Source organism: Manis pentadactyla, chromosome 10, assembly GCF_030020395.1.
Source record: "Manis pentadactyla isolate mManPen7 chromosome 10, mManPen7.hap1, whole genome shotgun sequence".
In the NCBI taxonomy this organism is placed as follows: domain Eukaryota; kingdom Metazoa; phylum Chordata; class Mammalia; order Pholidota; family Manidae; genus Manis; species Manis pentadactyla.
Genome location: NC_080028.1, coordinates 34,334,134 through 34,349,031, shown reverse-complemented (window position 1 = coordinate 34,349,031; position 14,898 = coordinate 34,334,134). Strand labels below are relative to the sequence as shown.

At 34.6% G+C, this 14,898-nt stretch overlaps 1 long non-coding RNA gene across 2 annotated transcripts in view; it reads right to left on the bottom strand.

Moving 5' to 3' along the window:
- Window positions 1-14,898, bottom strand: part of LOC130678998 (uncharacterized) — a 109,852-nt gene that overhangs the window by 28,769 nt on the left and 66,185 nt on the right. The gene's annotated exons all lie outside the window — the stretch shown is intronic.

The following is a 14,898-nucleotide window of genomic DNA, read 5'->3' as shown; positions in this document are numbered from 1 at the left end:
TTTCAAACTAAAACACAAAAATGTTATAGTTTAAGTTCTATGATGCCTGGCTATCCAGACCTTTAGAAGTCATTGATTCTGGCTTCTCCACTATAGCTTTGATAGTGCACAACTCACTTTTCTATACTTAGCTCCTCAGCCATAAAAAGGGAGGCTAGACTAAATTGCCTCCAAGTCTACCTTTCAGCTTTAAAATCTCATTTTATCCAGTGCAGGCCTGATTCTCCATCTCTAGTCACTTTTCTTTTTTTTTCTTTTTTTTTTTTTTAGTTTTTTTTTTTTTATTGAAGGGTAGTTGACAACAGTATTACATTACATTAGTTTCAGGTGTACAACACAGTGATTCAACATTTATATACATGATAATTCTAGGTACCAGCTATCACCATACCAAGTTGTTACAATATTTTGACTATATTCCTTATGCTATACATTACATCCCGGTTACTTATTTATTTTACAATTGGAAGTGTGTTTATATATATATATATATATATATATATATATATAGTGAGGGCATCTCTCATATTTATTGATCAAATAGTTGTTAACCACAATAAATTTCTGTATAGGAGAGTCAATACTCAATGCACAATCATTAATCCACCCCAAGCCTAATTTTCGTCAGTCTCCAATCTTCTGATGCATAACGAACAAATTCTTACATGGAGAACAAATTCTTACGTAGTGAATAAGTTACATGGTGAACAGTGCAAGGGCAGTCATCACAGAAGCTTTCGGTTTTGTTCATGCATTATGAACTATACACAGTCAGTTCAAATATGAATATTCATTTGATTTTTAAACTTGATTTACATGTGGATACCACATTTCTCTATTATTATTATTTTTAATAAAATGCTGAAGTGGTAGATAGATACGAGATAAAGGTAGAAAACAGAGTTTAGTGTTGTAAGAGAGCAAATGTAGATGATCAGGTGTGTGCCTGTAGACTATGTGTTAATCCGAGCTAGACGAGGGCAATAAACATCCATGTATGCAGAAGATTTCTCTCAGAACATGAGGGGGGAGGTTCTAAGCCTCACCTCTGCTGATCCCCATTTTCTCACCAGATGGCCCCCTGCGACTGTGCCTGTCTTAGGTTGTTCCTCCCTTGAGGAATCTTACCCGTCTCTGGCTAACCAGTCATCTTCCGGGGCCATACAGGGAAATGTGAAGTTGGTAAGTGAGAGGGAAGCCTTATTGTTTGAAAAGGTTAGCTTTTTACTTCTTTGCATCTTTATGCCCTGTGGCTTCTATGCCCAGCATTTGTCTTGAGGTGTCTTTACCACTTGGAAGAATTATGATACTCGGTAAATTCAACATGTGGCACGAGTTCTATTTAAAGGTTGTGATTAGGTAGGAAGAAGAAAAGCTATAGAAGTAGCAGGCAGAAGAAAACCTGGGAAGATTGATTATTTCTTTGACATATCTTCTTGTAGAGTAACTTCAGCATGGATAGGTTTTAAACTACTAATTAAATTGTGCACACACATTAACATAATAGGAGTATAGTTACCTAACCAAAGCATACCTGTAACTACCAGCCATCTCCAGTGAAACCAAGAAAACCAGTTAGGCACCTTAGGCATTTGTGAAAACTTATCTATGTCTAGTCACTTTTCTTAAACCTCACTGTCACTCCTCCCAAAGAGTGGACTCTTTAGAATCTACCCTCTATGCCTTCCTTCCACAAGGTGCCCCAGAATGAAATCAGAGGGGTCATCAGAAAACAATTGGTGCAAACAAGCTTTCCACACAATCACAGGATAATGATATAAATTACAGCAATAAATTACAACCTAGAATTTCAAGAGATTTTAATACACTTTTTAGAAGTTTTCTGGCCCATTTATTCACTTGTACAAGGAAAAAATATTACAGCACATAAAAAAATCAAACTCACTCAAACATAGACATTAACATCTACTGAATAGCTATACTATACCAGACATTATGTTAGGGGTTTTGCAAATTATTTTAATCTATATTAACTAAAGTTAACAAATATGACTGATCAAAAAGAACACTTACAAAACCATGAACCCACAAGCAATCAAAATTCTCACTTCTGGACTTCAAACCCAAACATAAAGCCAGCAGTTCAGCCAGTTGTTTGTGCCCTTGTAAGCTGCTGCTATACCCCAGGTGGGCAGCAACCCAATGCCTCTTCCTTAGCACAGCCTCTGTCCTCCAGAAGATACACATACATTGTGCTTTGTCTCTGGCTCGTAAAACTGTCCAGCTAAATCTACCAAAAACCATTTCTCTTATGTGCACACACATCCTCTGTCTGTCCATGTCTCTCTTCTAAGAGATTTTAGTCAGATACTCAGGAAAATCTCTTTTCCTCTCTTTACTCATTCCACTTACAAGCATCTCACAACCACCATTATGAAATGAGTTTAATCACAGTAAATATAATTAAGAGAAGTGAGAGTGATCTTTTATCTAGGAAAGTCTTAAGTCTTGAAAGGAAACATTAAAGAATCAGCGTACCCACCTAAAAAGCTTTAGAAAATGATAATAGCCTCCATTAGAATCTCTGGAAACTTTCTATTCTGTCCCATCTTCAGACATTTTATTTTTCCCATTTTTTAATCTAGTAAAATAAATATGACATCTTTTAAGTGTATATTTCAGTAGTATTAATATATTCAATATTGTTGTGAACCAATATCTGTAACTTCTCTAGATCTTGCAAAACTCTATACCTATTAACAACTCATTTCTCCTCCCCCCAAATCCTGGCAACTGCCATTCTACCTATCTTTATGGGTTTGACTACTTGAGATACTTCATGTGAGTGAGATCAGATAGTACAATTGGCCCTTGAACAACATGGGTTTAACAACATGGGTTTGAACTACATGGGTCTATTTGTCTCTGGCTTGTAAAACTGTCCAGCTGACTCTACCAAAAACCATTTCTCTTATGTGCACACACATCGTCTATCTGACCATGTCTTTCTTCTAAGAGATTTTAGCCAGATAACTCAGGAAAATCTTTGTGACAATTTGAAAAAAAAAAACATTTTTCTCTAGCTCATTTATATACTGTGACAATACAGTATATAATACATACAATATATAAAATAAGTGTTAATCTACTGTTTATGTTATGAATAAAGCCTCTGTTCAACATAAGCTATTTAGTAGTTAAGTTTTGGGGGAGTCAAGTTATTCTCACATTTTTAACTGCACGAGAGCTGGCACACCTAACCCGTGTTGCTCAAGGATCAGATTTATTTACCTTTCTGTGCCTGCCTTACTCACTTACCATACGGTCTTCAAAGTTCACCTATGCTGTAACTTGTCAGGATTTCTTTTCTTTTAAAGGCTGAATAATATTCCACTGCACGTAAATACCAAATTTTGCTAATCCATTCACTGTTGATGGACATTTATCTACCTTTCGGCTCTTGTAAATAATGCTACTATGAACATAGATGTATACATACCTCTTTGAGAACCTGCTTCTAATTCTTTTGGCTTTAGACTCAAAGTGGTATTACTGATCATGTGGTAATTCTATTTTTTGAAGAACCACCATATTGTTTTCAACCGCAGCTGCACCATTTATGGTCCTACCAGCATTGCACAGGGTGCCAATTTCTTCACATCCTCTCCAACACTTGTTTTCTGGGTTTTTTGGTATTAGCTATCCTAATGGATGTGAGGTGATACCTCACTAGATTTTATTTGCCATTTCCCTCATGATTAGTGATGTCGAGCATCTTTTCATGTGCTTATTAGCCATTTGTATATATTCTTTGAAGAAATGTCTACTCAAGTCCTTGGCCCATTTTCTGAATCGGGTTGGTTTTTGTTGCTGGATTTTAGAAGTTCTTTTTATGTTCTGGATATTGATACTATATCAAATATGATTTTTTAATATTTTCTCCCATTCCATGGGTTGCCTTTTCACTCTGACTTTTGATGTATAAACTTTATTTTTCAGTAAGTCCAATTTGTCTATATGCTTTGTATTGCCTGTGCCTTTGGTGTCATATCCAAGAAAGCATTGCCAAACCCAATGCCATGAATCTTTTATCCTATATTTTCTTCTAAGAATTTTGTTTTGTATCACTGATTAACACATTTGAGTTAATCACATTTGATTAACTCAAAATGATTTGACTTAATTTTTGTAAATGCTGTAAAGAAAAGGATCCAGGTTTATTCTTTTGCATGTGGATATCTAGTTTTTCCCAGCACCATTTGTTGAAAAGACTGTCTTTTCCCCCATTGAATGGTCCTGGCAACCTTGTCAAAATTTATTTAACTGTATATGTGTGTTTATTTCTGGGTTCTTTATTCTGATCCACTGGTCTATAAATCTGCCTTTATGCCAGTACCACACAGTTTTTATTACTGTAGCTTTGTATTAACTTGACATCAGGAAGTGAGTCATCCACTTTGTTCTTTTTCAAGACTGTTGTCTCTTTGAATAGTACTGACATTTTAACATTACATCTTCTAATCTATGAACACGTGATGTGTTATTTATGTCTTCTTTAATTTCCTTCAGCAATGTTTTAGTTTCCACTGTATCTTTCACCTCTTTAATTCCCAAGTATTTTATTCTTTTCTGATGCTACTGTAAATGAAATTTTTTATAATTTCCTTTGCAGATAACTCATTATTCATGTAATAAACTTTTGTGTGTTGACTCTGTATCCTACTGCTTTGCTTCATTCATTTATTAGTTCTGTATTTCTTGTGTGTAAAATCTTAAGGGTTTTCTACATATACAACCATATTATCTGCAAACAGATTATTTTACTTCGTCCTTTCCAGCACAGATGCCCTGTTTCTTTTGCTGAACTAACTGCTCTGGCTAGAAACTCTAGTACTATTTTGAATAAAAATGGTGAAAGCAGGCACTCTTGCCTTGTTCCTGATCTTAGAAGAAAACCTTTCAGTCTTTCACTATTGAGTATGACATTCACTATGGGTTTTTCATGTGTGGCTTTTATTGTGTTGAGGGAGTCTCCTTCTACTCCTAGTTTTTTTAGTGTTTTATGGTGAAAAGATGTTGAATTTTCCAAATGTTTTTTTCTGCATCAACTGAGATGGTCATGTGGTTTTTAATCCTCCATTCTGTTACAGGCATACCTCTTACTGTGCTTCACTTTATTGCACTTTTTTTTTAAAACAAATTGAAGATTTGGGGCAACCCTGCAAAGAGCAAGTCCTGATCAGTCGACAGCCATCACCACACTGAGGCAACACCCTCCACAATCAAAAGGATGATGACTCACTGAAAGCTCCGGGAATGATCAGACTTTTTTAGCAACAAAGTTTTTTTGATTAAGTTATGTACTTAAAAAAAAAAAAAAAGACATAATGCTATTTCACATTTAATAGACTACGGTGTAGTATACACATAACTTTTATATGCACTGGGAAACCAAAAAATTCACTTGGCATCATTGCTATATTTGCTTTACTGCAATGATCTGTGACCAACCCTGCACACTCTCAGGTATGCCTGTAATGTGATGTGTTACACTGCCTGATTTTTCTATGTTGTACCATCCTTGTATTCCAAGAACAAATCATACTTTTTCATGGTGTATAATCCTTTAAATATGTAGCTGGATTTGGTTTGCTAGTATTTTGGTGAGGATTTTTGAATCAATAATAATAAGGGCTATTGATCTGTAGTTTTCTTATAGTGTCTCTGTCTGACTTTGGTATCAGGGTAATGTTGGCCTCACAAAATGAATTAGGAGGTGTTTCCTCCTCTTAAGCTTTTTTTGGTTAAAGTTTGAGAAGGGTTGATACCAGTTCTTCTTTAAATGTTTGATAGAATTCAGCAATGTAGCCAAGCCTTTTCTTGTCAGGAGATTTTTTGATTATTCATTCAATCTCCTTACTAGCTACAGGTCTATCCAGATATCCTATCACTTTGTGATTTAGTCTTGGTAGAGTCTGTTTTTAGGGATTTGTCCATTTCATCTAGAGTGTCCAATTTGTTGGCACACACTTGTTCATAAGTACTGTCTTACAATCTTTTTTATTTTGGTATAAATCTTTGATTTCAGTTGAGTCTCCCCTCTTTCATTCTTAGTCCATTTAGCTAAACATTTGTCAACTCTGTTGATCTTTTCACACAACCAACCTTCAGTTTCATTGATTTTCTCTTGTTTTCCTAGTCTCTATTTCATTTACCTCTCCTCTAAACTTCATTATTTTCTTCCTTCTGGTAGACTTAGTTTTAGTTTGTTCTTCTTCCTTAAGTTACAGCTAAATTGTTGATTTGAGGTCTTTCTTGCTTTAATGTAAGCATTTATAGCTATAAATTTGCCCCTTAGCACTGCTTTCTGTGTGTCCCATAAATTTTGGCATGTGGTGTTTTCATTTTTCTCTAAAGTATTACCTAATTTCCCTTGTGATTTTTGATACATTGGTTGTTTAAGTGTATTGCTTAGTTCCCAAAACTTTGTGAATTTTCCAGTTTGCCTTCTGTTGTTGCTTTCTAACTTCAGCCCCTTGTTGAAAAAGATACTTTGTATGATACCTATCTCTGTAAATCTAATGAGACTTAATTAATGGCCTAACATATGATCTATCCTGGAAAATATTCCATGTGCACTTGAGAAAAATATGTATGGTATTATTGTTGTGTGGAGTGTTTTGTATATATGTGTTAGATCTAGTTGGTCTATTGTGTTGAGTCCACCATTTCCTTACTTATATTTTGTCTGGTTATTCTATCTATTATCGTGAGTAGGGTATTGGAAATCTCCAACTATTACTGCAGATTTATCTATTTCTCCCTTCAATTCCGTCAGTGTTTGCTTTGTGTATTTTGAGGATCTGTCATTAGGAACATAAATGTTTACAATTGTATCTTCTTGCTCTTGATAATATTATTAATGCATAATGTTCTTTGTCTTTTTTAAATTTAAAGCCTGTTTTTTCTAGTATTAGTATAGCTTCTCCTATCCTTTTTTTGGTTACTACTAAATGCATGTAGTATCTTTTTCCATCTTTTCACTTTCAATCTGTTTGTGTGTTTGGATCTCAAGTGAATCTCTTATAGACAGCCTACAGTTGGATCACATGCTTTTATCCATTCTGTTGAATTGTCTTTTGATTGGAGAGTTTAGTCTGTTTACATTTGAAGTTATTACTGATAAGGAGGGACTTCTCTCATTTCACTATTTGTTTTCTATATGCCTTAGTCTTTTTTTGTTACCTCATTTCCTGTATTACTGTCTTCTTTTTAGTTCATTTCTTCTTTACTAAACTGTTAAAATTCCTTTTTCATTTCCCTTTGTGTATATTCTATAGATATTTTCTTTGTGGTTACCATAGGGATTATATTTCATATCCTAAAGTTGTAACAGTCCAATTTGAATTTATACCAGCTTCACACCAATAACATAGAAACTCTGCCCCTTTACAGCTCTATCCACACTCCTTCAATTATTGATGTCACAAAATTATGTTTTACAGTGTGCCTCAAAACAAACAATTCTTTAAATGTATTAGTCTCTCAAGTTACACAAAAAACAAGAGTTGCAAACCAAAGTTACAATATTAGTTTTTAGACTGTTTTTTTTCCTTTAAATATATTATTCTCTTAAATTATGCATATGCAGAAAACAAAAAATGTAGATACAAATCTTTGTTACAAGAGTACTAGCTTTCAAAATTCACCTTATATTTACCTTTAATGGGATCTTTCTTTCTCCACAAGGCTTCAAGTTACTGCCTAGTATCCCTTCCTTTCACCCTACAGGACTTCCTGGCCCATTTATTGCAGGGCATGTCTAGAGGTAATGTACTCCTTCAGCTTCTGTTTATCTGGGAATATCTTAATTTCTCCCTCACTTTTGAAGGACAGTTTTGCTGGATGTCGGATTCTTGGCTGACACTTTCTTTTAGTACTTTGAATATATCAGACCACGGCTGTGTGGCCTCCAGAGTTTCTGACGAGCAATTTGCTGATAATCTTATTGAGGATCTCTTGTATGTGATGATTCGATTGTCTCTTACTGCTTTCAAGATTCCTTGTCTTTGGTTTTTGGAAGTTGGATTATGGGTCTTGATGTGTGTCTCATTAAGTTAATCTTACTTCGAGCACAATGAGCTCCTTGGATGTTTATATTCATATCTTTTACCAAATCTTTTCCCCATTATTTCTTCAAATATTCTCTGTCCCTTTCTCTTTCTTCTCCTTCTAGGACTCCACAATACGAACACTGGTCCACTGCATAGTGTCTTATAGATAACCTTAGGCTGTTCATTTTTCTTCAATGTTTACTCTTTCTGTTCCTAAGACTCGATCATTTCCAATGTGCTGTCTTCAACTTTCTGATTCTTTGTTCTGCCTTTGAATCCTTCTACCGAATTTTTCATTTGTTATTGTACTTTTCAGCCCCAGAATTTCTATTCCGTTTCCTTTTGTTGAAATTTCTTTTGTTCATACATCATTTTCTTGACTTTTCCCACATCCTCTTTTAGTTCCCAAGTATCTTGAAAACAGTTGTTTTAAAGTTTTTGTCTAATGTATCTGTCATCAGGTCTTTTTTCAGGAGAACAGGAGTAGTTTCTGTAGATTTTTTTCCCCTTTGAATGGGCCATACTTTCCTATTTCTTCGTAGGCTTTGTGATTTTTTTGTTGAAAACTGGGCATTTGAATCTAATAATGTGGTAATTCTGGATATCAGATTCTCCTCCTTCCACAGGGTTTGCTGGTTTTGTTATTGTTTTTATTTTTATTTTTTGATTGCTGTAGGCTGTCTCTGTGCCAATGATCAGCCTGGGATGTAAACTTAAGGTCTTCTGAAGTTTTATTCTGAGTCTTTTGATGGGCATGTGTGGTCACTTTCTAATTTTGTCTGTGTATGCAGTTGGTTTTCAAATGTCCTAGTCTTTAATGTCTGGCTCCCCGCAGGGCAAAAAGAGCAAAATGAATAGGCAGAAGAGGGTGCTAACTAGCCCTTTAAAAATCCTAGCAGTCTCTTCAGCTGGAGGGACAGGGGCTTGCAACAATGGGTGCCCATCTTTTCGTATTCTGTGATCGGAAACAATAGTCAGTGATATTTGGAGGAAAGGGTCTTTTTTGCCTACCCTGGTTCCCACAAGTTATCTGTAAGCTGCACAGGCCTAGGAGTACAGGATGGGCAGTTGTTACTGTGCTAAGAGCTGAAATTGACCAAAATTAATCACAACTTATATCCAAACCTTCTCCTGGTAGTTCCAAGTCTTTAGTAACTCTGGAGTTCCAAAACAGTTACATCAGTGCAATTCCTGTCTAGGTGGGGAAACAGACTCCTGATGCTTCCTATTCCACCATCTTCCCAGAATCCTCTTTCCAAGGATCAATATATATTCAGTTCTATTCTTTTCATTACTTTATTAGCACTGCCAAAGTCTGTGGAGTTTTTGCTTACTCGTACTGTTTTTCAGTGCAAATATCCAACATGTCAGTTGTATCAAGGATTAAAAGACTTTATGTGCCTCACTTAAAAGGATAATTTCTACAAGAAAACACTTTCAGAGCTCAGAATAACTGACATACCACAGCACTCCTGGACTGAACATAACCCAACAGACTGCAGGTGTCCTGCGTTTGACTTTGAACATGAATGCCTTAGATACTTTCCATGACTTAACTCTCTCTGCTTGCTTCTCACTAGTGGAAGGCTTAGAACAAAAGGTGATCACAGGAGGAAATGAGAGGGAAGAGGCAGTTAAAGTCACTATATGGAGCTGTAATCTTCTACAAAATGGATGTTTTCCTACAAAATAGGTACACACACAAATATATACACATATGTACATAAAATACATACATGTATATCACCATCAAACATGATTCTATACTCAAGAAAACAATCATTTTTCCAGGAAAAACAACAGGAAGCTAAAAAATTACATTAAGTACTGTCTACTAACACCCTCTTTTTCTGTAGCAAATTGATTTTAAAGCCCTTACTGCAAGCCAGATATAAATTCATTTGGATTATCGCAATCCATACAGCCATCCTATGACATAGGTACTATCACTATTTCTGTATTCCAAATGAGGAAACCAAGGCTTGAAGAGGTTGCACAGGTTTTCCAAGGTCAATACCTGATGAAAGGAAGAGAGAATTAAATTCAGATCTGACTTCAAAGCCCAAGCTCTTATTAACACATGTAAAAAGCTTAAAATGGTACCTAGCATATAGTAAGCAATTAGAAAACATTAACTACTGAAACAGTACAATAATTTATCTTAAAACAATGTTGTGTTTTTTGTGCCTTTGACAGTAGGTCGACCTTTCTGTGCCTATATTTCCTCATTTATAAGATCAGGACACCTATTTCACAGTTATTATGGAAACCACATAAATTCAGGCTATAAAGACATTTAGAAAAATACATAAGAGTTTAAAAAGGCAAGGCACTATTGTATCACCATTACACGTAAAATCTCTCTTGTACCACAAAGGAGGCTTTTGCACTGTAAGCACAGGCGCCTAGAACTTACTGCACCATCCTCATAACAAGTTACATTAATAAACTTAGTAAAGCTGTACTAAATTATTCCAATATGATTCTTACCGAATGACAAGCAAAGAAAACAATGAACTCTATTCACGAGTGTGATTATAAATTTGGTGCTTAGGAAGCTATATTTGCTCTTTCAGTTCACTAGCATTGAGGGTGAATTTGGGTTATACACCAGCAGTTCTGTTCAAATACAGCCAGGACAAAATACCTATAGTTAGAAGTATAGCAGTGTAACTCTAAATTCTGGGCACAGCTAACTGCCATATTTACTTATATTAAAAATGAAGAGAATAGCATTCCAAAACCCTGTTCTTTGTGTCAATGGTCTGGTTGTCAATTTTAAACCTTGGTAAGTCTTTTTTATTGATATGTATTAGTTTTATGTTTATTTTTAATACTGCTACGGTTTTGGTTTCTTTTTAATCATTCTGAAGAGTTAAAAAATAAAATAAAAAGCTGGTGAGGGAGATTTCTCAGTCGATTCCGCTAGTCACCAAAATCAGAACTATTCTGTGAAAACTAAGGATGCTTGGAACAGCCTTCTTGTAGTTGAAAATTTTAAGTACACATATACACACAAAACCAAAAAAGTACCCAACTATTTTTAAGTGTGTATCCATGAATATAGCTTTATCTGCATATTCCTAAACCTATTTTTCTTCCTTTAGGATTTTTATCCTAAGGGTAATGTTGGTGAACCCCTTTGTAGTCCATAACCATTCACACTCCCATTTTTAACTCTCCAAAAAAAATCCGTTACTTACAAATCACTTCAATATCTGGTACTTTATTTTCTGGAAACACTTTATGTCTAATCTAAATTCCTTATAGTGAAATTTAAACTTGATTCCTCTCATTTCTATTTTCTCTGTAAAAGACAAGTAAAACCAGGATGCTCAAAAAAGATTAAGCCCATGCCTAGGTATATTTAAACTGTCATCATTCCTAAATCTAAAATACTAATAAAGTAACAGTTATTTCAGATGTAGTTGTTTGAACTGAGCTAACAAAAGGTTGTTCAATAGATAAAAATGATTTGTCAACAGCTATCAATAATAAGGACAGAACGTAAAATGAGTTCATTTCTCCATCTACACCTGAAGCAATTAACAACTATTTTCTGAGCACTAACTTTCTCTGCCAGGAACTGACCTAAATGCTAGAAATAAACATAACAGATACATTCCCTGATTCCAAGAAGTTTAATGTTTAGTGAGGGAGACAGATAAAAAAAAATGACTACATGGCAGAGTTGCAGACTCACAGTGCTGTAACATTTAACTCAGAGCAAAGACAAAGACAAAAGTGAAAAGAGAGGCTTCCTGGGAAAGGTGACCTCTAAGTCAAGTCCTAAAAGAAGAGATGGAAGTTTGCAAAGGGCAAAGACAAGCCAGATCAAGAAGAGTGCATGCTCTAAAAAGAAAGTGGCCTGCTTCTGAAGTAGCAAGTAGTTCCTTATAGCTGGAAGGTAGGGTATGCATGGGAAAATGTTAGGAGATAAGAAAGTAGGCTTGTGCCATTTCATGAAGGGCCAGTTTGCACTACAAAGGGCAGTTCACATTTTCTATTACCATCTTAAATACACCACTACTTTCCTGTAGAAGCAGAAAATCTAGAGTTCATACAAGGAGAACTTATAATTCCTAAGAATAAAATTAATAGTGTTCTATTGTCTATGATACCCAAAGTCCAACCTTGAAGTCATGGCATCAGTCTATAAACATGAACATTCTCCCTACAGCATCTGGACCCACAGTGAGTATCATTATATTATGGATGATGACATGAACCTTAGATATCCCTTCCAGACCTAGAAAAAGTCTTCCCCACTTCACGTCATATGTCACACTGAATTTGACAAAATCACTTTCAATCATGCATTCTGGCTTTTAGGAACAGAAAAAAAAGAATCTATCTTTTTCTACCATCTATCTATCAATCAGCAATTGTGCATGTGTACTTAGCAAATCCTGAGAAAAAGGTACTAAAATAGCTTCCTAAAAATAAAACAAGAGAAAATTAAAAATGGAAGATGATGCAGAATACAATCTACTTTTAATAACACTAGTCATAATTTAATACTGAAATTTTTTAACCTCAAAACATACTTATACTCTGCAACACTGGTTTGATAAAATCTGCACTATTAAGTCTGAGTGCCCATAATGCCTGCCCTAAGATATAAAAACACACCAACAAATGTGCAAATCCAGCAGATGAGTCACTCTGCCTTAGCCAATTCAATAATGTGATCAGTACCAATGGCAACAATCCCAGTACCTTTAATCACAGGGAAAAAACATCATCATCCTTGGGAACTCTCAAAGAAACCCAGTTTACTGCTTGATGTTGCAATGTAGAAATATGTACAAGGAAATCAAACACTGTCTTATAGCAACATCAAAGTGATGAACCTTCTGTATGACAGATCACGTAGCTCTCTCTACTAACACTTCACAGATTGCACCATAGAAAGAAGGTACATGATTATAAGACAGCAATAAGAAAATATAGGCATTCTCCAGAAAACATTTATCATTAACTCTGAAAATAGGAATGAACATATTTGATCTTATGGAGACAGTGCATTGTTTTCTGTAAGCATTTTACACTAGAATTCTATGTTTATATGCTTCAACTCAGTTATTATTTCTATAATTAACTTAAGTAACTGTGTCAAATTAACAAATGATTGCTTAACCTTGCAATAAACCTCTAGTTTATAAATTTACTATTTGATACTAGTCTGCTGGCAAGGACTGAACTATAGCATGATTAATATTTACTAAACTGAGCAACAGAGGTTAAAAAAGTATGGGTGTTACACTATTTTCCTTAGGTATGGTACACCCTACAGTTCTTTAAAAGCATTTGGCTTTTAGCACTTTATTCTTTAAAACAACAAAACACTAACTTCAAATCACTCTAACTTTCAACTTCACGTTAAATTACAAGTTATTCAAAACCAATTAAGCTAGAAACATCAACAAAACAGTTACAATACAAAAAAGTTAACAAGGCAATTTCTAGGCATCTTCACTTTTTATATAATATGCTGAAACTATTTTCTGAGCACCAATTAACAGAAAAGTAAATAAAAGGGTAATTTTCAAAAAAGAATATGTAAGTGTGTAAGTAGAATATACCATAAATCTCTATTTCCAAACTCAGGTGGTTATTTATTATGCTAGTTGCTAGACTCATACTAAAAACCTAAATATTGACTATGTGTATATAAAATGTACACACACACACACAATCTGCTCAAAGTTAAGCCACAGGCCAAGTAACTCTAAACCTCAGAACAAATTGCTCATGACCAGCTCATCAGTTTCTGCATTAAACTCAATCTAAAAGGCTCTTAAACTTATTCTCAAAGGAACACAAACTTGATTATTTATTTTCTGCTTTTAGAGTAAGGTATTCATGATTACTGTTATAATCCAGCATTAAACTGATTCAAATATACCACAAATAAAAATGATGTGTGTTTTCTAACACTCCTCACCCTCACAAAATGCACCCCCCCCAAAAAAATCGTTAACAAAAATATCAAAAGTATCCACTTGATGAACTTTAATGGGGCCATTAGCAAGCATTATTTACAGTATTATTTAATGACATAGAAATGTTCATGGTATAAAGTTAAGCAGAATAAAAGGACAACACTGTTCTTTTAAAACACAATATGGTGTCTGGAGTGGATATTTGAGAAGAAAAAAGACAATAGTGGAAAAACTGAGGAAATCCATATATAAAGTCTGCAATTTAGCTAAAAGGATTGTATGAGTGCTAATTTCTTTGTTTTTACAACTGTACCATAGTTACAGAAGATTAACATTAGGGAAAGCTGGGCATATGAGCGTCTCTGAACTATCTTTCCAACTTTCCTGTGATTCTAAAATTGTTCTGAAAAAAAGTTTATTTTAAAAATTATTCTTCATGCCTAGGAGCAAATTTGAAAGGATTCTCATTCAAAAAAAATAAAAATCACCATTTATTTTTCTCTCTCCCACCCGTACACAAAATACATAAAGGCAGAGGAAAAAGACTATATATACTAAAACACACTAAAATGTTAACATCAGTTCACCGGGTGGTAGGATGAAAAGAATTTTTCTGTTAATGTTTTCTATACAGAATTGCTTTTATAATCAACAACAAATAATTTAAGAACATACAAATCAATACTTTATTAAAGGTTCCTTTAGAAATAAAAGCTGGAAGTGTCTAAGCAGAGCTCAAAGGCAGACTACATACAAAACAGGTTAGGGCAGAGTGTGAAGAACACAGCAGCCAAGGGAAATTGCCTGAAGAATTTAAGTAGGCAAAAACCTAGTTAGTCAATGCTGGAAACCTGCCAAGACACAAAATGTATTAACTA